At 37.2% G+C, this 26,603-nt stretch overlaps 1 pseudogene; it reads left to right on the top strand.

Moving 5' to 3' along the window:
• Positions 1 to 330: 330 nt before the first annotated feature.
• On the top strand, positions 331 to 25,670 carry LOC129075994 (60S ribosomal protein L36-like; annotated as a pseudogene).
• The last annotated feature ends 933 nt before the right edge of the window (positions 25,671 to 26,603 follow it).

Raw genomic sequence — 26,603 nt, 5'->3', positions numbered from 1 at the left:
GGTTGGAGAAACAGATAATCAAAAAATGAAAAAAAAATTGTGCTATAAATAATATATATGTTTTTAGTAGAGAATGGCTGCGGTGTGTTGGACTACTTTATTTTTGTCTTATTGGTGTAAGTTACTTGTATTGGGTTGAACGTGTCCCTCGAAAAATGTTCATGTCCACCCAGAAGTTCAGAATGTGACCTTATTGGAAATGGGGTCTTTGCAGATGTAATTAGTTTAGATAAAGTCATATTGGATTAGAGTGGGCCCAAATCCAACAATTAGTGTCTTTAATGGAAAAGAAATGGAGACACGGACACACAGGGAGAAAGCCAGACGAAGATGGCAGAGACTGGAGTGATGATCTACGAGCCAAAGAACACCAAGTATTGCCAGCAACCACCAGAACCTAAAAAAGGTAGGGAAGGTTTCTTCCACAGAGCCTTGGGAAAGAGCAAGGCCCTGCTGGCACCTTGATTTTTGATTTCTAACCTCCAAAACTGTGAGGGAGTAAATTTCTATTGCTTTAAGGCACCAAATTTTTGTTAATTTGTTACGGTAGCCCTAGGAAATTAATACACTACTTTAGATAGAATCGTTAGGAAGCCTTCTCTTAGTAAATGACTTTTAAACAGCGACATGAATGATAAGAATGGCCCAATCAACAAAGGACCTGGGCAGATGCTTTTCCAAGGAGGAGATACAGAAGGCCCAGAGGCATTTGAAAGGATGCTCTGCATCACTAGCCATCAGAGAAATGCAGATCAAAACCACCATGAGGTACCACCTCACACCGGTCAGAATGGCCATCATATACAGATCAACAAATAACAGGTGCTGGCGAGGCTGTGGAGAAAAGGGAACCCTAGTCCACTGTTGGTGGGAATGCAGACTGGTGCAACCACTGTGGAAAGCAGTGTGGAATTTCCTCAAAAAGCTGAAAATGGAACTGCCTTTTGATCCAGTGATTCCCCTGCTGGGACTATACCCTAAGAACACCAAAACGCCAATACAAAAGAACCTATGCACCCCAATGTTCATAGCAGCACAATTTACAATAGCCAAGTGTTGGAAGCAACCTAAATGCCCATCAGTACATGACTGGATCAAAAAACTATGGTACATTTACACAATGGAATACTATGCAGCAGAAAGAAAAAAAGAATTACTAAACTTCGCGACAGCATGGATGGAACTGGAGAGCATTATGCTAAGCGAAATAAGCCAGGGGGTGAAAGGCAAATACCATATGCTCTCACCTATAAGCAGAACCTAACCAACAATACAAAGATGCAAGGAAAATAAGACCAGCAACACTGAAAGGAAAAGAAATCAACAGAGACAAGAGGGAAGGAGGAAGGGGGGGCGGGGAAAAGGAAGGGAAGGGGAAAGTCAAGGAACATATAGCAAGGACTCATGGACAAAACCAAAGGGGAAGAGCTGAGGGAGGGAAGGAGGGAGGGGGCAAAGGAAAGTGGTGGGGGTGAGGCAGAGACAAATGTATTTGAAAAAATAAAATAAAATAAAATTTAAAAAAAAGAATGACCCAATCAAGACAAAAAAAACACTGGTGTTATTTCATCTCAGTGGTACATATGCTACAGGTATTTACATTATGAGTGCTAAACAAATTCATCATTTTTCCCCCTCACTGCAAATGCCTCTCCTTTGCAAAAACTATATAAAGTGAATATTAATATCCCCACTTTTCATATAGAGGCTAAAGAACTTGGATGGTCTGACACACCTAGGAAGTGGCAGAGTCTGGATTCAAATTTAGGTAGTCTGGTTTCAAGAGCCTAAATTTACCAGATTATACTGGCACTATTTCTCAAGCTTCAGGCACTGTGATTTCACTCTGTCCACAGGTTTCCAAGGTTGCCTTTGGTGATATTCTACTTAATCTAGTCTTATTTATTGAATGTAGTTGCTTTGTTTTGTCTCCTACTTTTCATCTTCCCCTTTTTGATAATAATACTAATAATGATCACTGTGATGGCTGGATTTATTGAGCACTAAATGTGCCAGCTTTCTTAATCCAAGCAACAACCCCACTAGGTAGATATTATTATCTCAATTTTCCAAGGTCCTATGGCTTAGGTAATTTAAAACTAATAAATGGCAGACCCTGGATTGGTCTGCTCTGTTTGACTTCAGAGCTCTCTCTTTTAAAAAGATTTTATGAATTAAGGAATAAGGCACATGTAGTAAAGTGAACAATGTTTAAATATATAGGTCTATGAATTCTGATGTTATACACTTGTATAATAACCAGAATATCCTTAGCTCAGAAAGTTCCCTTATGCTCCTTCACAGTAGATAATCCTCCGAAGATAAACGCCATTTTGATATCTCTTACATGGACCAGTGTTGCCTGTTCTTGAACTTCCTAAAAATGAAACCATATAGTATATACTCTTTGGTGTCTTGTTTCTTTCCAGAGTCCTCACTTTTAATGATCATGTTATACTTTTTCCAACAAAATTATCAGGTCCTCTGCCTTATCTCCCTAAGCTTTTGCTAAGTAATTAATATTGATAATGTAATAAACAAATTCTTGCTTAAATATTAGTGAATGAAAATAGTTTTTTTTTTCAGATAACTTATTAGTATTATAACTGACCTTAAGCCTAGAAGAATTACTACTATGCAAATTCTAAGCAGCCTGAGAGTTTTTTTGAACCTTGATTTTGGATTTCTAGCCTCCAGAACTGTGAGGGAGTAAATTTTGTTTTATAGAAATTGTGTTTTTCCTTAAATTTGAACACAATTTTTTAACTAGTAGATTAATTGTTACCTTTAAAATTTCTTTCTAAAATATAAATGCTGTATGTATAACTGCTGTTGAAATGTTATAGGAGAAATCTTAGATTCATAAAAAGAAAGATTAATATGATACAGAAAAATGAGCATTGAAGATGACAAAGTTTTGGGTTTTCTTCTACACTCTGCAATTTACTAGCTAGTTACCTTGCTGATATCACCTGATGTTTCTGAGTCATCTTCAATGTGAGGATAAAAACATTTGCTATATCTGATAGGATTGGTGTGAAGATCAAACATGAAATAAGCTCATGCATCTTAAGTTCTTCATGAAGTCTCATTTGTGACAGATACTTGGCCTATATGTATATAAAACTTTACTATCATACTTTCATAAAACAGCTAATATAAAAATGGATATAAGTAAAATTGAATATTCTAACAATCTGATGTGATAGGAAGTCTTAGTGAAATTTTTTTTGAAGAATTTATAACTTAATAACCTGGATTGCCAATCATTTGGTTCAAGTTTGACCTCTAAATAAGTTGATTTGGAAAAACATAACAGCAATTTACTTTCCCTTTTCATTTGCTCTTGTTTTTACATTTCACCTCTTCTCAGTTATAAGTTTTGTTGGAGTGCAACATAAAGTTTTGCTTTTAACTCTTTCTGTAGAATTTCCTGCATGTCACATATGAGCTTGCCTAGGGATTGTCCTGTAACAAGAATTCTCTAAATACCACATAAGACTGCGAAGAATTTATTAGAAAGAAAAATGTGAAAGACTTTTCTCACTAATAACCAGCTACTAAGTAATCTATAACCAATGAAAAATAGTTATAGGAGAGGGTGGATAGTAGTATGTACCACTTTACTTTGGGGCGCCACCTGCTGGTAAATTGAGTCTAATGGTGTTTGGCACACAAAAGTAAGAATTATGTTGGAAGATGAGAACAATGCATTTGTTTTACATAAAACATGCACTAGTTATTAGAATTGTTGTAGAAAGTGCTGACTTGATTTACTAACTTAGTGATTCAATTATTAAAGATATTTTTCTCAAGACTTTTTTGCATAATTTCTTTATTCTAAAGTCTGAACTCTAATCAGAAAAACCACAACTATGTATTCAGGGTCCATTATTCTAATTAATTAATCAAATATTTAAGTATTTATGTATTACACTGCTAGACACTGGGATACAATGTTGAAAGAAACAGTCTCCTTGTCATATTGAACTTAGGGTTAATGCTAAAAAGAAGTAAAATGATATATTGCTAAAAAGTGATATGAATAAAACAAGAGACACAGAAGGAGAGTCCTTTAGATGGTACTTTCAGGAAAGGCATTTCTGATAAGACCTTTAAGCACTTGCTCTTTGCTTCATTCCCAGCACTGAACACACTGCCTAGTACTAGTCAACAATCAGTAAATATTTCTTGAATAAAAAGATGGATGACATTGGGTGATACCTTGAATAGAAGCATTCAACAGAGGGGAAGCATCATCGGCTCTTTTTGGCCTGGTCACACATACATGGGTCAGGATGGCCTAATGATACTAATATATAGTGGAAAAGAGAGTGCAGGAAAACCACTGGAAATATAAGTAACATAATCTTTTACTCTGAGCCAGGGCAGTTTATAAAATTCACTTCTACTAAAGTGAAGTTTACTTTCACTTTAGTTTACCACTAAAACTAAACTTTAGTTTACTACCAGACAAGTAGTGCTAGAGAGCTATACACCAAATATGGATTCAAATGAGTGGATGCAGCATCCTAATGCCTTCCTTGTACTTCACAAATACCCAAATTCAGAATTGAGACAGGCTATGAGGAATCAGATCAAAGAGTTTCAGTACTGCAGACCTTTATAACATTAGGTCAGGTGAGAATTCATACTTAAAGTACCTATTCCACTATCATATTAAGATTAATTTTTACACAATGGTAATATCTTTATGCAGTCTGTTTTGTGCAGTATCATCTTCCTCAAGGACCTGTAGGCCTACCAAACCTTCAAGGAAGCTAAATCTAACTGGAGAGCTAAGAGTAAGATGCAAATGTACAGGGAATAATTAAGTGCTACCTTATAACTGTAAAAAGATTTAATGAGAAAGAAGGAAAACATTTTTAATGACCTGTCCAGTAAAGCGGGCTCTCATTGACAGCTTTTTACTTTGCATTCTATAAACCCACCTATCGTGCACATCTTTTTTTCCCACACATAAACATACTCAAATAAGACACAATTTATATATAAATATATAAACAATTATATATAACAAATATATATATATACAATTTATAAGCATTGATAAGTCCCCTTCTTCAATAAGAGAACATTGAATTTTATTTGGGCATATTGTTGTCCAGCTAAAAGACTGCATTTCCTAGCCTACAGCTCTGCTTCAAGTGCCCATGTGATGAGTTTTTGACAAAGAAATTTAAGAGGAAACATTATGTAGTATTTCTGGAAAATCTTGAGAGAGTGTGTATCCCTTATTTTTCTTCTTCCATCTTGCTGCTTTGAATGTAGTTGTGGTGACTGGTACTCCACAATTCATATTGGACCAAGATGACAAAGGACCATACCTAAGTCGAAAGAGCAGAACACTGGATGGGTCTTGATATGCTATAGAGCAACCATACTAGGTCTGGACTGACTGCCTTGACTTTTCTCACATGAACCTTATCCTAACCAAATTGGTAAGCAATGTAGGTTCTGCTGTTATTTTCATGACAGATGGAGGAGAAGGCAACGTTTATCACCACAGAGTAAATTTAATTTTTTCATTTTGCAAGTCCTCTCTCTAGTCTCTCCCCAGATCCAAATTCCCTTTAAACAGCCCCCGCCTCCGACACACACACACACACACACACACACACACACACACACATATACACCCAAGCATCTGTAACATTATTTTCCTCTCTTGGAGTCCCACTTCTGCATTTCTGATCCTATAATGACACCTGCGTTGGGGGTGGGGGGCATTCTACTTGCTTTAGCCCTTCTTTAGGAATTATTTTCCCTGTCAAGAGAAACAACTATTTTAGCTGAGCTAGTAATCTATGAATATTTTGAATATTGTGCAATATGACACAAGATGAGAGTAACAATAGCATCAACAACAACTCACATGATTACACGCTTACTGTGGGCAGTCATTTAACTCTCACGTCAACCTTGTAAAGTATTACACTATCTTAAAGGGTAAGTAATCTGCCTGCAGCAGGAAAGGCTAGCTGTCCAGCCAAAAGTCATACTCCTCCTTTCCTAGAAGCACTTTGTAGGGCTGCATGCGGGTAAAAGGAAGAGGGGGGGAAAAAAAGGAGAGGGAATACCAAATGGGAATGCAAGGATCGTCCAAGGTTTATTCGGTCAATGGGCTGTGTTCAGCAGCTATGAAGCTTGTGTTGTCTTTTGAGTAGCATTTGTCAGTGACCATTTACTCCCATGGTTCCTGGCTGCTTGCTCTCTCATTGAGATAGGCATAAAAGTCCCTTGAGCATGTTATAGTCCTTTACCTAGGCAAGATATGTTTATTATTTTGCCCTTCACACTTTCAGATTCCAAAGATCTGCCTCAGTAATTGAAGAAATTAATACCCAATAAAAGGACATGGCAAATGAACCATACCCAAGGGGAAAATATATATGTATACTAGTTAATCAGAGCCTTCTGGAGATGGTACCTCTTCTTCCTTGGCTATCACACATGCTAACAACTCTTTAGGATGGAATTTAAAGCCAGATGAGAGAGGACAGAGATCTGTGGAAGCGCTTGTTAAATGAACCTTTCAGAGGCCTGTAAGTCAAACTGCATTGGCAGCCTCTGCTCTGTCTCCCCATAGGACCAGTGCAAAGGAAGGAAGTCTTAAACACAGAGACACACACAGTCAGAAATTCAGAATACATAGGGATTTAATAAATCCAAATATAACTCCTTCTTTGTGCAGATGAAAAAAATTAAGCTTGAAACTTGATTGACTTATCCAAGAATATACCCACTCTTATAGCAGTGCTAGGATTAGAACCCAGGTCTCATAGCTGCTGATCTTGTAAGTTTCCCACAATATCAGGTTGCCCCAACTGCAGGTGTTAGATACATACCATCGAGGCCCATAAAAACACCAAACAAAGCCCGGGAAAAAACCAAAAGCAAGATCCGGCAAGTCTGACATCAAACACTGGGAGAACATGTGTAAACATTAGGTAGAATAGAACCTCAAGCCATGCTGCCTTTTACAAAAAGTGGATTATATTAATGATATTAAATAATTTTTTCCTTCTAAAATTTCTAAACAAAAACAGGAATAGAGGCTGCTACTTTTTTGTTCCCTGAGACTTTAAAAAAAAATGAAGTAATATATCTCACATAAAGGCTGGCTTCAGCTGATTTGGGCAATACTTTTTAGCCATGGACAAAGAATAAAAATGAACCTGTTGTGTCAAGATGCTTGGCTGAGTGCCATAGGAGTCAGAATAAGATTATATTTATTCTACTGGACATCTTATTCCTTATCTAGACTCCAAGAAGGCAAAGAGCATGATAATGAAGTCTGTTGGTGACCTAAATTGGGATGCATTGTCAATTTGAATGTGGACAGAGAAAATATAGTACATACCAGTTTAGACATGTATGCGAGGGAAGATCGATGGGACTTCAAAAGAAACTTAGCAGCTTGGAATGGAAGTGGGTTCCAGAAATTTCAGGGATGGGAAAGTCATACAAAATGGTAATGACTAAGAAAGAAAAGGGGAATTATAACAGTTTGCAAAATGACACAAGAGTACAATATGGAAAAGTAAAAAAAATAATTCCAAACAAAAGGGGACAATTATGAACTTATATACATTTACACAAATCTTCCATCTCAGAAAGATTTCTATATTTCCAATTATTATATTGGAAATATAAACATATTGGTGTGGAGTTGGAGATGGTATCAAAATAACCAAGTAAAGAGATGAGTTGCATATATAAGGGACAGGTATAATGTGAAGGTGTCAATACTATCCTCAGGATCCCATTTAAATTGAAGACAGAAGAGGAAGAATTAAGTAAGAAAAAGAGAAGGAAATAGCTATTTCTGCCCTCTGTTGTCTATTATGCTTTTCTCTCTGCTGTTTCTTTAAGAAAAAACAAATTTGTTCTTAATCTTTGTCAATTTCTAGGTCTAGAAAAAAGCAACCAAGCTGCAGCTACAATCTATGACTGGGTGGCCAAGTTAAGGCTCTCTCTCTAATTCTATGAGCACTTTTCATTGTCTCAGGGGACAAGAGCACTTAGTGATGCTCAGTTTTTATTATCTTCCCGCATGTTTGGAATTTGTAGAGTTAGAAGTCTCTCAAAGTGTCCTTATCAGAATACTGTGTAACACCATGATGAAATTTAGCATATATCATTGCTGTGTAATGAGATTCAGGAATCATATGCCACTGGACCAGAGATGGATCATCCCTGCACACCTGCATAGAGTAACTGAGGTTCCCTTGTCAGCAGATACCTCTATTTCATGGTAGAAGGCATCCATTAAAGAGTGCAAGAGATATTTAAATTAAAGGCTGACTTACCCAGAAATTTTAAAGAACCCAAATACATAAATTCTCACTATCCCACAGATAAGAATGGGTTTCATTTTCTGCAGAAATATAATAGGAATGATTAAGTGATGTATGATAAATAAAAGGGAACAGGATTATAAGAAAAAAGGTACTCTAGCATAAATTTTAGGAAACATCCATCCAGCCTTCAATTTTAAGAGCACGATTCGCCTTACAATGAAACAGTCAATATTTACCAGTCAGGATTCTTGTGTGCTTAAGAGCAGTAACTTTAGGTGATATCCCAGAGAGTTAAGAATGACCCGGATAACAGAATTTTCCTTTCTCTGTTCTGAAAGTCTGTTTAAAAAGCTCAGCTGTAACATAGCCATCTGGAATGCTCTGCTTTTCCCCAACCAGTACATATGCTGCTTGTGATCATTCTCGTAGGCCAGCATGCTGCTTTGACAAAGGGGACTGTGTCAGCATTAATTTGCCTTACTATATCCTTTCATGAACCAATCCCGGGACTCCCAAACCACATCCTCTTTCCTTTGCCCACTCAGTTCTATGTATTCAAAAGATTTAGCTTGAAAAACACTGAATGAAAGGCCACAACCCTAAAGATTTGTGGAACGACAACATCTTATGTGCTGTCAGAGTGTGGTAAAAGGGGCACCAATGTCTGTTAAGGCACAGTGATGAGTATAAAAAATTTATCGAGTGCATCAGATAAAAGTCATTATTGAAATAATTTATTTATATTCAATCTTCAAATAAGATCCTCAAATAAGTGCTTTATGGTTGAGGGAAATCTGTTTCTGATTCAACTAACATGTATGGGATTTACTTACGGGTTCCTGCTACATGGGCCAGGCACTATTTATTTCATTTCAGTCTTACTAAATGCTAAGAATTGTGGTTATGCTGAGGATACAAAGATACATAAAATGTAATCACTGCCTTCAAGAGGCACATAGTCCAGTAGGGGAGCAAGATTCATAAATAGATGTGGTAGGTGCAACGGAAGAGGCAAGCTCGGAGGACCGTGGAAGCACATAGAAGTCATTCAGCGAAGTTTTCTACAGGAAGCTGCTTTTGAAGTCAATCAAAGAAGGGTAGAAGGAAGAAGCAGTAGTCTGAGGTAGGGCCAAGGGCAGAGAAATGATGCTTGAGTGATACGGGAGAACAGAACAGTCTGTGCGGAGTGGAGAGAAGGAATGGCTGAAGAGTAGGGTGGCGTCCAGATTAATGCAGGGCCTCATGTGATGTGTTAAGGAGGTTTCCTAGCAGATTTCTGATGGAATGTTTTGTGCCTAGCAGAAGAATTCTGTGGGGGAAAAGTTTGAAAAACACTAAATCAAAAGATTCCTTTAATGTAGAGTCTCTTAGAAACTTAAATATGTTAATATGCCTTGTGACTCTCCAAAACAAGGACACACTATACAGTTTCTGATCATGAAACACTTATGAAATGTCATCTTTTGGGACTAGAATTCTGAAACACATACTTCAAAAAGTAATGCATATATCTTTCAGAAACCATTGAGGTTTTTAAATAGATGGATGATACAGACAGGTTTACATTTTAGAACACACTGGTAGCATTTCAGAATGCTCCAGCTATATAAGAGACAATTATAGAGGGACAAACTGTTGGCAGAGACACCAGTTAGGAGACCATTGTTCCAAGGGAGCAAAAGTAAGGGTCTGCACTTAGGTAGTAGAAGGGAGATAAGGAGTAAATAAATGTTTAGGAGGTTAGGTGGGCAGATTCAATAATTTATTGAATGGAAGGAGAATGAGGGATAGGGAAGATTCAAAATTTCTAACATAGGTGATCAAGTACATGGAATGCCAACAATTAAGTAATTATAAGAGGAGAAGTACAGAAGTATAAATAAGATATCATGAATTTAGTTTTAGACAAGTTGAGATTGACATATCTAGTAGAGATTTTAGGAGATGGTTGGATATGAGTGTGAAGCTTCTGTTAAACACCCAGATTTGGTAGTCAACAGAATATAGTCTGTTGTGTAGTTAAAATTATGACAATATTAAAAATCACCCAGGAAGAGTAAATAGAATTATAATATGGGCTAAGGATAGAAGCCAGGGGAATTCCAACAACATATATTCATAACAACTTCAAAATCTTGAGTCACTCAAACTCTAAATATAGGTTGCTATTTAAAAATGTGAAGAACACAATATCAGATCTATTCCAATGATGATTTTGGATCTACATTAAGATTTTGTCTTACCCTACTTAGGCTTTACATTGATCTATATCAAATATCTTAATAAACATTCTCCACTTGCTCTCCAATTAAGTTAACAGTATTTTAATTTTATTAACTTCAAAGTGCCTTTCTTCTTTTAGTTACTTTTTGAAAACAAGAGAATGGTAGCAAATAGAGATTTGAATCGAGGCTGTCGTATTTAAGCCTATGAATTTGCAGGCTGCTAGTGGTGGCTCCAAAACTTGTAATCTGGTTGAAAGAAGGTGCCAAGGCAGTATTTATATAGAAAATGTTTTTTCTAAGATTGAATATTTCTTTGAGGGTTGGGATTTAGCAAAAATTATGCGTGAGGCGGAGGAAGCTAAATTGTCCATAGAGCCTTCACTTGGCCCCATGTCTGATCTTTCACATAATTAAATATGTGGTTATTAATATTTCCAGCTGATATTAAAATTAACCCTCTAAATAGCTAACAATCTGTCAATCAGAAAAAGAAAAAGTCGCTGATGTATCTCAGTGGATTGAGTGCTGGCCTGTGAACCAAAGGGTCGCTGGTTTGATTCCCAGTCAGGGCACATGCCTGGGTTTCAGGCCAGGTCCCTAGTGTGGGGCATGCAAAAGGCAACCACACGTTGATGTTTCTCTCCCTCTTTTTCTCCCTCCCTTCCCCTCTGTCTGAAAATAAATAAAACCTTAAAAAAAAAAGTCTCTAGCAATTAAATAGTGCTAAGCTGCATCTTCATCATGTTTAACTTAATTATATTGTTAATTGTTACCTATCAGCCTTATATTCTTCAATACATTGAGGTTACTTTTTTTTAAAGCAATGTGTTAGATCTTTAAAATACAATAACTCATGGCAAAACATAGTTTTGCTTAGTATCTACCGCTGTTGTCTCCCAGTTTTTATAGCATAGATACTAAAATTTTTACATAATTATCTAAATTCTTTGTGGAAAATAAATCAAAGTATAAATAAAAATAAGTAAATATGTGTGATATTTACTTATTCTGAATAATAAAATAAATTATCTCATTCACTCATGTTGTAAATGACATACTTGGGTGTTTATGCTGTAAGCTTAATGTTATATGAATATGAAAGAGTATTAAGAACACAGAACAAGCTTTTGAAAATAAAATTATGAAATATTCTCTGTGTATATCAATTAACCATAATTCCATAGATTATAACTCATTGATTTGAAGAATTAAAGCAATTACTTTCTTTGGGACAGAGCTTTATTTCCCAGAATAATTTAGGTATTTAAGAAAAAAAAAAATCTAGCTTGTAATGTAGTTAGATTTGGAAAAAGCAAAAGCAGTATCTCTGGTGTACGTGCCCGTCCAAATACAGCTTTGCAAAAGGTAGGTTTGCCTGGAATCCTTGTAATGGATACAATTAAGATGAAGCTTAATGAAATCAAGGTGGTTTTCAATGCCCAGTTTCATGATCAAAATAATGTTTATTGTGATGTTGTGAGATTGGTCAATGCATGGTCTGCTTCTTCAGCACAAGAGATTATGTTTACTTAATCATAATCACTTTTGCTCTGACTAGTGTGGCTCAGTTGGTTGGGCGTCATCCTGCAAAGTGAAATGTTGCTGGTTTGATTTCCTCTCAGGGCACATGCCTGGGTTGCAGGTTCCATCCAGGTCTGGGCACACAGGAGAGGCAACCAGTGGATGTTTCTCTTCCTTCCTTTCTCCCTCCCTTTCTCCTGCCCGTCCCCTCTCTCTAATAAATAAATAAATACTAAAAGCAAAACAAACAAAAAAACCCTTAATCACTTTTCCTAAAGATTGGTATCTTCCAAGGAATGCCAAAGAAAGGACATTTCATGTTAACACAGTCTTTGCATATCTAGGGAAAGAATAATAAATTGCATTTCAAAGAACCTTAAAGCTGGTGCTTTAAAAATATATATTATTTATGAAGAAGAAAGATCTATAGTAAGAACAGGAAAGAGCAGGTTTGTAGAAAAAATATTCCATATCTTATTCTTTTTCATAAAAGATTAGAGTTTAGGCACTGAAGCTAAGATTTTAATTAATGGGATAGATGTTTATATTAGCTAATATTTCTTATGAAATGTAGCTGGTGTTTTTTAGGAATTTCTTGGAAAATTCTCCTGAAATCTGCTTTTATGCATACATATGTAATGTTTATGAAAACATATCTCCCATACAGAGAGATGTCAAACTCTTACTTGGTCTGAATTTTCTGGTTTCAAATTGAAAGGAAACCCCAGAAGTATGAACCTGTTAGCTGTGGGACAGTAGAAAGACTACTGGGATCGGATCTTAGGTTTGGATTCAGAATAAGGTCCTCTTACTTACTGATCTAGACTAAATTGCCACATAAAAATACAGGATATTCAGTTACATTGAAATTTTAAGAAAATGATGGATACTTTTTTATTATAAGTATATCCATTGCAGGGGACATACTTACACTAAAAAAATTTACTTTAAAAAAATACAAAATTAAATTTAACAGGGCATCTAGTATTTTTATTTGCCAAATCTGACAGCCCTATCTTAGGCAAGTGTGCTGGTTATTTATAGTTGGCCAAATCCATCCATCCTTTTCTAGCCTACTCTGCATCCCTGCTGGTGGCTGACTCCTGCAATCTCCATTTCCTGTCTTCCCTTGCCAGTTGGCTTCTTGTTGAATTCTGACAGTGGGAGGGACTGAGAGGAGAGAGAGGCCAAGTTTTCTTCCCTACCTTTTCCGTGCCTCAGTGAGGCATCTCTGGTGGTGGCAATATTCTAACTACAGCTCATGCCTGACAGTTCCTCCTCCATGGCTTCAGATCTCTTGGGATGCTGGTCACACTTTGCTGTCATTGCTCCTTCAGCTTCGGGAATAGCAACAGCTTCCCTTTGCTGCTAATTTCTGGGTGCCTCAGCATCCCTTTTGGTTTCCCTAACTTTGCCCATACCTCTGTAAGCAGTCCATTATTGTCTTCATTTGAAGGCAGTCCATTATAATCTTCATTTGAACCACCTGAAGTAAGCTGTTTTCTGGTTGGTAAAACCAGTCTTACTTCCTTGAGCCTTACCTCTTTATTTATAAGGTGAGGAAAATAATACCCTCCCCACACATTTTTTTGTAAGGACATTATACTTGTATATGTGGATCTCATGGTGGCAGGAATCTAACATTTGAATTAAGAGCATACTATATCAATAATTCTTTCCAGCTCTGATATGGCGGAGTAGAACCTATTGGAACCAAATCTCTAATCTATAACAACTATGAACTCATAGAAAATATAAAAACCAACTATCTGAAGGAACTAGATAATAATGCAAAGCAGGCAGATGTGGAGGAGAGTTAATACTTGGATGAAGGGAACAGTAATGGGTTAGATGCTCATTTGTATAGCTTTTAGACTGAGGGCGCAGACCCCAGTCTGTACCAGATGGGAAGGCTAAAAGTCCGATAGAAAACCTGCAGTGTTATACTGACTGAAGAACACAGTGTAGGGCAACTACAGCCACTAGAAATTGAAGGAGGAAACCCAAGAAAGGAGAGTTCCAGAAAGAGGGGCCCCAAAATCTATGTATAAACTCTTCCCAAACTTCTGGCTGACTCTTGAATCACACCTGCATGGGCCGACTCAAGAAAGCCAACTACAACTAAAAGAAGAGTACTGAGATTTAAACTGTTGCCTATCACAAGAAAAAGTTTGCAGTTTGTGTCTAGCCAAGTTAATGGTTACTAAAACAAAGCAATCAACACTTTTTAGAGAAATATAACAGAATATAGAGTCTCCACAACACATCTTTCACAATATCCAAAACACTACTCATAATTACTTGATGAAAAACAGGAAATAGGAACAATTTTAAAGAGAAAAGACAATTATCAGAGCCTGAACTCTGAGAAAACTCAGAAGTTGGAAGTATCAGCCAAAAATTTTAAAGCAACTACTATCACTTTGCTCAGTAATATAAAGAAAAATATGCTCATAATGAATGGAAAGACAAGAAATCTAGCAGGGAAATGGAAACTAAAAATAATTATAGAATAGAAAAATACAATGTCTGTATAAAAATATTCACTGAATGGGATTAATACAGAATGAAAAGGCTAGAAGAAAGAATCTATGAACTCAAGAGATATATCAGTAGAAATTATGCAATTTGAAGAACAGAGAGAAAAGGCTTAAAAAATTAACAGCCTCAAAGACCTGAGGAACAATATCAAAATGTCTAACATCATGTGATTGGAATCTCAGAAGGACAGAAGAGAAAAAATGGAGCAGATATTTGAAGAAATAATGGCTGAAATTTTCTCAGTTTGGTGGAAGAAATTTACAGCATCAAAAGCCTCTTTAGGAAAGAATAAAGAAACTTCAATTGATAACTGTGTGGGTAGGTAAGTATTTCCTAGCAATTGACATGAAAATAATTGTTTCTGTATATAGTGTTAATTTACAATAGGGTGTGTGTGTGTGTGTGTGTGTTTGAAAGAGTATTATATTAGAAATTTCAACAGAGCATCAAGATCCAAGGTATCTTGGATAGAGGTGACATTCCAAAGGCTGTGGTAATCCAGATACAAGTTTTCAAAGGAAATAGCCAAGAATATGTTAGATGATTTACTCTTATGATTTAAGAGTATAAAATGTTTGGATTTTGGGGAAGTTGAATTGATTTTTGAGAGTGATTAATTTGGAGAGAGCAATGCTGTACTGTGATTATCAACATTTTCCATCCAAAGGGATTGAGGTAAATGTTGTGACACTCAATTCCAATGAAAGGGGGTTCAGTGGGACCAACCATTTGGATAGCTTGATATGGTTGAAGGGTACAAGTGGACTTATTCACTCATTAATTCATTATTTATTAATTCATATATATATATATATATAAATAAATCCACTTTTTTGTAGAAGTACAATCCTTTGAGCTTTGATAAATGTATACAGTCACATAAGTAACACCACATTATTACTCCAAAATTCTCTGGTGTCCTTTAGTAGCCATTTCCCTCCCTACATGCTCAGCTACTAACAGACATTGACTTGATTTTTGTCCCTATAATTTTGTCTTTTACAGAATGTCATATAAATAAAATAATAGTATGTAGCTTCTTCTATCTACCTTCTTTCAATTAACATATTGCTTTTGAGATTCATTAATGTATTAGTTGTTATGTAGATGAATTTGTTCTCTTCACCAGCTGATGAATTTTTGGTTGTTCCCAGTTTTTGGCAATTAGGAATACAGCTGTTGTAAGCATTCACATATAAATCTTTGTGTGAACATGTTTTCACTGCTCTTGAGCCAGGAGTGGAGTTTAGGGGGCAGTATGTTAAGTGTGTGTTTAACTTTATTGGATTGCTGTTTGACTCTACTTGGGTAATCTGTAAGCAGATTGACCAGTGGCTTTAGCAGCAGAATGAAGAAGCTGTATGTTCTCTCAGGGTAGACTGGGATAAGGATATATAAGTGCTTATTGTAAACCAGATAGCCTTTGCATCAGTTATTTATTCCTGCTAAAAAACAAAAACAAAATAAAACAAACCTATCCCAAAATAAAGGAGTTAAAAATGAAAGAAAAAATTATTTGCTTACAATTTTGTAATTTGGGCAAGGTTCAGGGCTGGGTTGTCTCCGCTCAGTTTTGCTCTAGAATCTTAAATTATCTTTACTTCCCTATCTGGTGCCTCACCTGGCATGGCTGAATACCTGGGATCTGGCAGAGCCACCTTCTCCAGCAGAGTAATTGGGCTAGTTTACATGATGACTTGAGTTGAAAAAGGAAGCTGCAAGATCTCTTGAAGTCTAGGCCTGTAAATCACACAGCAACATTTTTGCTGCCTTTTATTGGGATCATCTTAGTTTTAAAGGGAGGGAAAATAGACCCTGTTTCTTCATGGCAGGAGCAGAAAAGTCACATTGCAAAAATGAAATGTGATGAGGGGAAGTGTTAAAGCTAGCTTTAAAGACCATCTGCCTCAGCCAGCATTGCATTTATACAAGATTCTGTTCAATAGTGTGACTTGGAGGGGTGATGGGACCTCAGAAGAGGGGAAGAAGACACATGCTACATGATCCCAGGAGCTAGGAGAAATTCATCAATCAACTGCCAGAGTAACATATATTCATATAGATCAAGGGAACTAAAGTTGAAAGCCTTTAAGCGGGTTGGAGATTTCTAAAGAGCCAATCAAAATGTCTCATACGAAGAAAAGTCAAAATTCACATCATCCAGTTCCAGAAAACACAAAGCCACCTTACCACAACAGTAGTCATGTAAGAACTTTCTCATCTTTGCATATTTTCTCCCCTCCCCACCCCAACTTTAACTCTGGTGAGAACAGAAAATCAGAAACCATAGTTAATAAACTAGGGGAAGAGGAGCAGGTGAAGAAAAGTGGACTGCACATGCTCCCAACATGCATGTATCCAGACTGCAGCATGCCCTGTTGGGAGAGGTGGGAAGTTTTTGTGTTTTTTGTTTGTTTGTTTGTTTGTTCCCCCATTTCATGGTTGTCCTTTATTTTAATTTAATTCCTCTTCATTTTAATTTCCTTTCCCTTTGTTTTGTTTACTATAGACAATTGTTCAGATTTACCATATGCTTAACGATTGTTTTGCTCACCATTACTCCTTGCTTCCCAGTTCTTTCTTCTAGGTTGAATTCTTTTTTTTAAATTGAACTTATTGGGGTTACATTGGTCAATAAAATTACATAGATTCAAGAAGGGGTACAATTCTATAATACATCATCTGTACACTGCACTGTGTATTCACCTCCCCAGGGAAGATTTTCATGTTCAAACAACTGTGGCATTTTGATTATTATGTTATTGGACATTTATAATAACTGTACTTAAACTGTATTTATGATTAATGTGACTATAGTACTTTACTTGAGGGTAGCCAGAAAAAAATATGGACTCTGATTTTTAATCCAAGGGCAGGACAAAGACTACTCACATTTAATAGTTTAAAAAGAGCAGTGGCAAACACAAATATGTTTTTTAAAAGACCAGCTGTGCAGTTAGGTCTATGATGGGTGAGTCTGAGTTGTCATAAGAGTTAAATAATCATTTAAAGACTGAAATATTCAATGTAACCAGATATTTGGTATTGTATGATACATATTAGAATGTCCCATCACTTACTAGCTATTTGAACTTAAACAAGTCACTTAATTTCTCTGTACTTCATATTTTTAATGTATAAATATGATAATACCTGCCTTGTTTGGTAGTTGTGGGAATTAGGCAAAATATAGATTAAATGCTTACTGTCTGCTTACTGTCTGGCAAATAATATCTGTTCAGCAAATGATAGTTACATCATCATCATCATCATCACCTTCTGCCCTAAATTGTTTTGCTGCAGTAAGTTTTTTGTAAGTCTACTTTTTATTTCCTTTTTGTTAGTTTGAAGAACTCATCTGTGGGTTTTAAAAAGTAATAATAGTTTATAATGCAATAATGTCCTTATAAATGCTTAATGTAATGACTGGAACATAGTAGGTGTCCAATAAATGGTAGTTGTTATTATGGTCACTTGAATGCAAGCCCTTTTAGCTTCCTCTTTCCCCACTGTATACTAGTTATACACCATTGCTGATACTTTATTTAATCTCTTTGAATCTTAGTTTTATCATGTATAAAATAGGGCTTTTACTCACTGTATCTACTTCATGGGTTTGTTATGAGGAACAAGACCATTTTAGTGAAAGCACTTTAAAAACATTATACACAATGTTGGTGAGGATGTCAATAAAGGGAAACTTGTATGCTGTGTTAGTGGGACTATAAGTTTGTACAGCCAGAATGGAAAACAGTGTGGAGGTTCCTCAAAAATTAAAAAAATAAAACTACAATATGACCCATCAATTCCACTTTTGGATATTTATCTGAAGAAAATGAAAACACTAATTAAAAAAGATATATGCACCCCTTTTGTTCACTCCAGGATTATTTACAAGAGCCACGATGTGGGTAAAGAAGATGTGGTTTTTATATATGCACAATGGAGAATGAGATCTTGCCATTTGTGGCAACATGGATGGACTTAGAGGATATTACGCTAAGTGAAATAAGTCAGACAGAGAAAGACAAATACCAGATGATTTCACATACATGTAGTATTGGAAAGAAGAAAACAAACAAACAAATAAAACAAAACAGAAACACATTCATAGATGCAGAGAACAAACTGCTGGTTGCCAGAGGGGAGGATGATGGGAGGTGAGAGAGGGATAAAAAGGTGAAGGGAAAAAGAGATACAGACTTCCAAGTATAAAATAAGTGACAAGGATGAAATGTACAACACAGGGAATATACTCAATAATATCTTAATAATTTTGTACTGTAATAGACGGTTATTAGACTTATTGTGGTTATCATATCCTAAGGTACATAAATAGCAAATCACTGTGCTATACACCTGAAACATAATATTGTATGTCAACTATGCTTTTTTTAACTATATAAATATGAGTTAACATTACTGTTTATTGTAAAGTTACTTCTTTTTAATATTATTTATAAATGTCTTTAAATGACTTTTAATAATGTTTTTCTTCAAGAAAACAGAGCTGAAACCTCCATTCACGTATTAACTGCTTTCTAAAAGTAGGTGTGTATTTTCTAGCCCTATACATAGATGCTGTGATTGCAGGGGAGTAACAAGATCCTACTAGCCCACTAGTCTTTGTTCTTCTTGGTCCTGAGCTCCTCTCTTACCTTACCTGAAATTTCTCAATTAGCGTTTTCAGTAGGGTAGACAAGAAGGGCCAAACTTCTGAAAACATTCATGTTTTATCTGGGAAAGTAAGGCAAACAGAGGAGTTGAAAGAAGGAACTGTATTTTACAACTTCTCAGGACAAATCAATTGATTAGATTAACTCAGAGGTAGCTAAGAGTATTCATTCTAAAACTGTGAGATCATAAGATGGTATATTTCAGTGAAGGAGCAAAACATGGCAACCATCTGAGAATAAATAGCTCAACAAACTTTCATTCTATATATGTCCAACAGAAGGTAGCTGCTTCCCTTAGATACCTCCCACCAAATGGCGACTTCTCTGTTCATTTTTAACTACCTGCAAAATCATGGCGCATGGCCATGACCTCCTCTTATTTTGGAATTCACTTTCTTTTTTTTCCCCAGCATTAGATTACTATAGATTCTGATTTGCATCTGAGCAAAAATGGTCCTTAAAACACTGGTGGCCAAGGTCACAGGCAAACACATGTGCACATAAATATATTTATTTTTGTAAAAAAATGTGTAGCTTACTCTACCTAATCCACCTATAATTATGGGCAACTGATTATTGTTGTTGTTGTTTCAGAACAGGTTCACTTCTCTACTTGTGCAATAACATTGATCTGTATGGATCAAAGAAATGAAATCTGACTTTAAACTATTGTAAAGAAAACATAATTATGAAGGCATGTTGGAAGTTCTGTCTATATAGGGCATTCTAAAGTCAATCTAAAACTACCTCGGATTATCTATACCAATCCTCATTCCCCAAACCTCCTTTTGTAGTATTCGTGATTGTGAATTGACAGCATAATTATACCAAGCCTCTAGGACAATCAAGGTAAGACCTTTAAGTAATGAGGAGTCACTAGGGAGCTTAGTTACCACTCTAATCAATTACTTTGTTTTGTCTGAATTTATAACCACACACTATCCCTTAAAATTAGTCAGGAGTAGACACTTGCAAGTAGGTGCTGCTTAAAGAAAGTGGAATGGGGCCAGGAGAAGAATCAGCCTCTGCTTATCATTCACTATTGGGAAAATAACTCGCAACAACTGAAGGGTGGTCTCTTTTGTCATCTTGAATGCAATTTAGCAAAAGATGTTTTGGAGAAATGACAATGATGTTCTGCTCTGCCATCAAGTATAAATTGAGCTCTATTGTTTTCATCTTTATTTCCCAGGGTGAACTGGCTATTTTAACACTGATCACATGGAGAATTTTTTGTTGCTATATTTTTTTCAACTTTCATATTTTATAATACAGGGCGTTATAGCTATTACCATAAAAATATGACGTTGGAAAGAACATTTGGAACTTACTAGCCCAGTTGCCTAATTATACATGTGAGGAAATTGAAGCCCAGAGATATGAGCTGTCTTCCCTTAGGACACAGAGCTGGCTCATGACTAAGGATCAGACCAGGCATAATCCCACATCTTCTGACTCTTAGTTTTGAATTTTTTCTGTTTCCATATGCATTACACAAATAATTACTTTTACATTTAAAATTACAGTAATTTATGCACATAATTAAAAAGAAAATTGTATAGAACCCAGTACAAATAATGCCCTTTTTTATTACAAAATATTTTATTACAAAATCATAAGGATGTAATTCTGTAACATAACAGTATCACACTCAAGCATACCATATGACATTTTGGGTGAACTGCTCAAATTAAAAATATAAATTATTACACCCATATTATTACCGTACCAACCGCACTCAAGCAGGCTTTCCTTCTCCCAGACCTTGTATTTAAAAAGCGGTCCTCCATCTTAAAGACATGTTAGAATCACCCGGAGAGTTGTTTTAACCAGCAACACCAGATTACACCCCAGACCAATTACATCACAACATCTGGGGATGGGATCCAGGCATCACTAGTTGTCAAAGCTCCCCAGGTGATTCCAATGAGCAGCTAAGTTTGAGGACCACTACACCTACTAAAACAATTACTATGAAAAACAGATGTCCTTTGCCTAACTCTAATTCCCTAGTTCTGCTTTCTATAGCAGTTGTTCTCAAGTTAGGTTCTAAGACCAGCAGCATTGGCACCTCCAATGAGTTTGTTAGAAATGCATATTCATTCAGCAAGTTCAGGAGTTGCAGGTTTTCCATGCCTGATTCAGCGGCAGGGATCAGAATCTCAGAGAAGGGCTCCTGGGTAGGGCACTCAGCGAGTGCCAACCCCTCAGCTCCTGAAGCTATGCCTTTATTTTCAGCACTGTCTCCCGCCACAGGGAGAAGATTGTTTGAAACGTTTGGTGACGAGGAGTCTCACAGGCTGGACTGGGGGTAGAGCTAGAAGCATGATTATGGAAGATAGCATTCCGCCAGGTGGAGAGACACTGGGGCTGTTACTCATTTCTTCCGGAGAAATGGTTGGGCCTAGAGGAGTGATCCTGTAACAGTGGGGAACTGTAACCCGTTCCACCACTCCTTTGGCATTGTTTCTGTAAATGCTTACTCTTGACTAATTTGTAGCTTGTAGATAGACAGCATATTTGTTTAAGAATCCTAGGAACAAACTTTAAAAGATGGAGTCCAAACTTCAGCTATCCCAGCTCTGGGGGATTTGCTGTCCTTTGAACGAAAATCGGGATGATGAAGACTGGGACGATGCACACCAGATCACCACTTGACCACTTTTGAGGGCCTTATTGGAATGGACTGTGCTGGTCTGCATATAGTGCCCTTAACAGAGAACTCTCAACGCCCCTCCCCCCACCGCCTTGATCTCTTTGTTCGGCTTTCCCTCTCCCTCCTTATAAAAACCTCTGCCTGTACTGAGATGGTAAGATGGGCTTTAGAATGTGAGGCACCCCACTTCTTAGGCAACTGGCATTTGAATAAGCCACTTTCCTTCTCACCAGCGTAAGTTTGGCTTTCATTGCAGCAGGGAGCCAGACCTGGGTTTGGTTACAATCCTGCTGGCTTGATCTTTTCCCCACAAGGTGTCTACAGTGGTGATAGAACAAAGCCTCAAGCACCTACATGCAGATAAACTCAGGTTGTGATCACTTTGCTGTCGCAGTACTTGTAGTCAAAAGGTCCTATTTTTGTTCCTTGATGAGGCTTTTGACCTCTGCTGTGTGTGACCCGGTGTCACACAATTGAATATTCTCCTCCTGTTCAACACTAGGTAAAGATGAAAGATGAGCAGGCGCCCGATCAGCAGGAGGCAGGAGGTCCAACACCAGCACAAACACCCTTTAGGTGAAAATATGGCAGGAACAACAGCCACGTGTTCTGCCTGCCAACGTTTCCATTAAGGGCACACCTGTGGAGCACCCACAGATTGATGAAGTACTGGATGAAATGTACAAGAGGGTGATAACAAAACACAGTAACCTGGCTGACACGGAGGCCACAGAGCTGAAGAATCACCAGTAATTCCTTCTCCTGACTCAGCTGTTGAGCAGTTTGCAGTGATGGACAAAGACAGAAATGCACTTGCCGCAGGTGCTACAATGTTTGGCTTTTGTACTCACTGTAACCTCACACAGAGAGTAATACCAGTCCTCGATGACACAGTGGTGTTTAGGTTGGTTCGATGTAGGCAGAGGTTGACCATAGGTGATCTTATGTCCAATGCTCACTTTTCATAGACTGATGGTGACAGACACCAAGTGCATGATGGTATGAAAAGAGAATATTCCACCAGTCACTCTGTAGACAATGGACTTTCACTTCTGCAGCAGCATGGGAATAAAAATGCAAAACATGGCTAAAGCCAAGATCACAAATATGGCCCAGGATGTTGCCTGGTGCTTGTGGAGAAACTTTGTTCAAGCTGTTCAGGTGAGGCAGGAATGTCTACTTTTCCTTGCTGGTTGCAGGGTCCGGGAGGACCCCTCTCTGGCTCCTGCCACAGCAGTCCTTCTTAATAATATCATCAGTTCCTCCAGCAACAGTTTTTGATTTCAGTACTTTGATTTCTTTCTCCAATTCTGTACATCTTGATGTAGCTTTCTGTATTGGCATCATCTGCTTCTTGGCAACCTTGATAAGATCTTCGTGGGGCAGTGTTCCAGCCTTCCACTCTTCAGGGAGCCTGCTAGTCAAGTATTCTTTTCGCCTGGATTTCCCACTTCCAGAGGTGGCCGGTGAAGCCACCCCATCTTGAACAAGATCCTCCGTGGCTACAGGCCCGCCACGGCCACATGGTCTGCCGCTCAGCAGCCCAGCAGCCACTGCAACCGCCTGGCCCGCAGCCTGCCCACAGCTGCCTCTGCTCTTCTAACTGCAGCCGCCTGTGACTTTGTAACCCTATTTCTTAATTTGACAGTTTTCTACTTCATCTGTTGATTTGCCATTATGGTACATGAGGATTTATTTATCATTTAGTTATTTTTCTCCTACCCTCCTCCTTCCAGTAGAGGTATATCACATTTTTTAAAATCAATCAGTCTGTGTACACATTTTTAAACCATAAAAATATTGTTTCCTACAAAGCTAAGATAAATCTACGCTTATATACCTTTGCTTACATACTTATTGCTTTTTCCTGAGATTCATAATTGCCTTGTTTGCTTATTGGTTAGTTTTCTATGTACTTGTTCTTAATATTTTTACATGTTCCACTATATCTGTTGTATGCCTACTAATATAATACACAAATATCCAACTTGGAGACATATCATCCATTGCGTTTGGAAGCCTATGCCCCTCAGCCCTCCACCCTCCTGCTCTGCTGTGAACTGGTTGTTCTCTGAGGTCTGCTTTACAGCTGACAGTCTGGAACCCGGCATCACTCTTTACCCCTTTCTCTCCCATTACACCCAGTATGTGTGCAAACTCACTGCCACTGCCTTCAAAATGGACCCAAGCTCTGACCCCCCCTCTCGACTCCTCCGCCAACCTCCTGCCCAAATCTCCATCATCTCTCACCTGAATGATTGAAATCTCCTCCCTAATTCTACCCATCCCCACTATTCAGCCTATATTCCAAGCAGTGGCTTTTAAAAACATAGCTCAGATCATGTCATACGTACTTATAGTTAAGTGTAAATAAAAAAAGAATATGCATGCTGTTTGGAAAGTGTTTCTCTGTTGTGTAAGGAGAAAGATTATATATGTGAGAATTTCGTATATCTTTTCACTGATTGCTCAGTAGTATGTCAATGTTTTGGGAAACAAACAAAAAGTGAACATTTTTATGCAGTGAATACCTATTATGCACTGTAAGGATATTAAAGTAGAAAATGTGATTCTAGCCTGTGAAAATTCACAAATTTCTATAGGAGATAAAACTTGTACACACATTACACTGAAAGGGCAAAACAAGGTTTGATTATATGTAGAAAGTAGTATTACAGGCACCTTATAAATCTGGAGAGAAAAAGGATGTGTTCTTTTGACTGACTAATCAGGAACTCTATCAAGAAGACAGGATTTGAGTTAAGATTTAAAATATGGGTAGTATTTTTATGTGCAAAGACTGGATGGAGAATTTTTAGACTGAGAGAGCAGTGACAGCAAAGCATAGAACACAGAAGTATAAAGCCAATTGAAAGAGAATGTGACTAGGACAACTTGACTGATACACTGAAATGGTGCCAGCAAGTAGCCGAAAATAAGATTAAAAGGTCTTTGTTGATGTTGAGCCTCTAGTGGATTGCTCGTCTTTTTCTTGTTAATTTAATGATTTATATATTATGGGCAATAACAAAAGCTCTCTCAGCTAACTGAAGAAAGTAAATTTTATTTTCTCCATTTAATAGATAAACAAGCTTGAGGCCCAAAGGTGGTAAGTACTTTGCCTAAGGTCAAAAGACTAAAATGTGGTATAGCTAGTATTTGAGCCTGTATAATCTAATTCCTGAGCCTATGCTCTTAAATACTACCAATATTGGCTTTGTCTATTATATATATTTTCTCCATTTTCCATTTACCATCTTAACTTTGCGTATGATATCTTTTCATTGTATAGATATTTAAAATTTTGTGTAGTCAAATTTTCAATATTTTTTAAAATTTTACTTACTTTTGTTGCATACTAGGAAAAGCTTAGCATAGGTACTGCCATAGTTCCCCACGGCAGCCCTTGAATTGGAGCAGTCGGGGCTCTGCGCTGCCCCATGGCTGCAGGCCTCAACAAGGGCCACAAGGTGACCCAGAACGTGAGCGAGCAGAGGCACAGCTGTCCCCAAGGGCATCTCACCAAGCACACCAAGTTCATGCAGGACATGATCCGGGAGGTGTGTGGCTTTGTCCCCTGTGAAAGGCAGCCATATGGCTTCTCCAGGACAAAAGGGCCCTGAAATTCATCAAGAAAAGGGTGAGGACACACACAGGTGCTAAGAGGAAGAGAGAGGAGCTGAGCAATGTCCTTGCAGCGCTGAGAAAGGCAGCAGCCGAGGACTGAACCCCATCCCCTCTGTGTAGTAAGACAGAAAAAAACAAAAACCAACCAAACAAAAAACTTTGTATGGAGAAGAATATGCTTTTGTTTTTAACTTTATAATTAATCTTGAATCTTTTATTGTGTATGTCTATGGCCTGAGGTAGGGATCTAATTTCACTTTTCCCCTTGAATGGCTAGCTAATTGTCCCTAAAATACACCCTTTCCTTAATGAGTTGATAGGACACCTTGATAGAGTGGATATTCAGAAACTTGTCACCATTTTAGATAGTCCACTAATTATTGCTGTATTCTGATGAAGAAGAATTCTTATTAAAATACAACCCTGAAAAGGATGTCAATTAAAAATGCTATAGTATAAAAAGTAAAATAAAATAAATTAGAAGATATTGGGTTCTTAATATCCAGGCTGAGATAAATGTAGCCAAGGTCAGTAATGATGGCTCTGGAGTTCAAATATTCCAGGAAAAGATGATGAAAGAAGAAAAATTGATTTTTAACTTGGGGTACATATGGAAGAAACTTGCCTCCTTCACAATTTTGTCTCTTACAGGCAAAATTCTCATTTTTTTGGTGGCAATATTGTGAAGCAAATTGAATAATTTGATTTCTAATAATCTGCCACTGATTGCAATAATGAGGACATATGACCTGACTTTTTAGTAGGCAAATCTTCAAATTTTTCTTATATCACCCAGCTTTGGACCAATGGAAATGCAATCAAACAAAAACAATCATTAGGAACCACAATCCAGTGAAGACCCTCTCTCTAGAAATGGGACGCTCAGATGGGTTTTGGGGTGAAATACCAAATCTTTTCATTTCCTTCAGGAAAATATGCACATTTATCAGTGGTCCCTCTGTACAGAATATTAGGGAATCCATATGCAAATATTGAATGATTTCCCCTATTCCACTATGTGCATACTCCAGTT

This window comes from Pteronotus mesoamericanus, unplaced genomic scaffold (assembly GCF_021234165.1).
Source record: "Pteronotus mesoamericanus isolate MK-2021 breed Mesoamerican mustached bat unplaced genomic scaffold, CSHL_Meso_final contig_56, whole genome shotgun sequence".
NCBI lineage: Eukaryota > Metazoa > Chordata > Mammalia > Chiroptera > Mormoopidae > Pteronotus > Pteronotus mesoamericanus.
The sequence above is the reverse complement of the archived record's forward strand: the minus strand, read 5'-3'. Positions and strand labels throughout refer to the sequence as shown.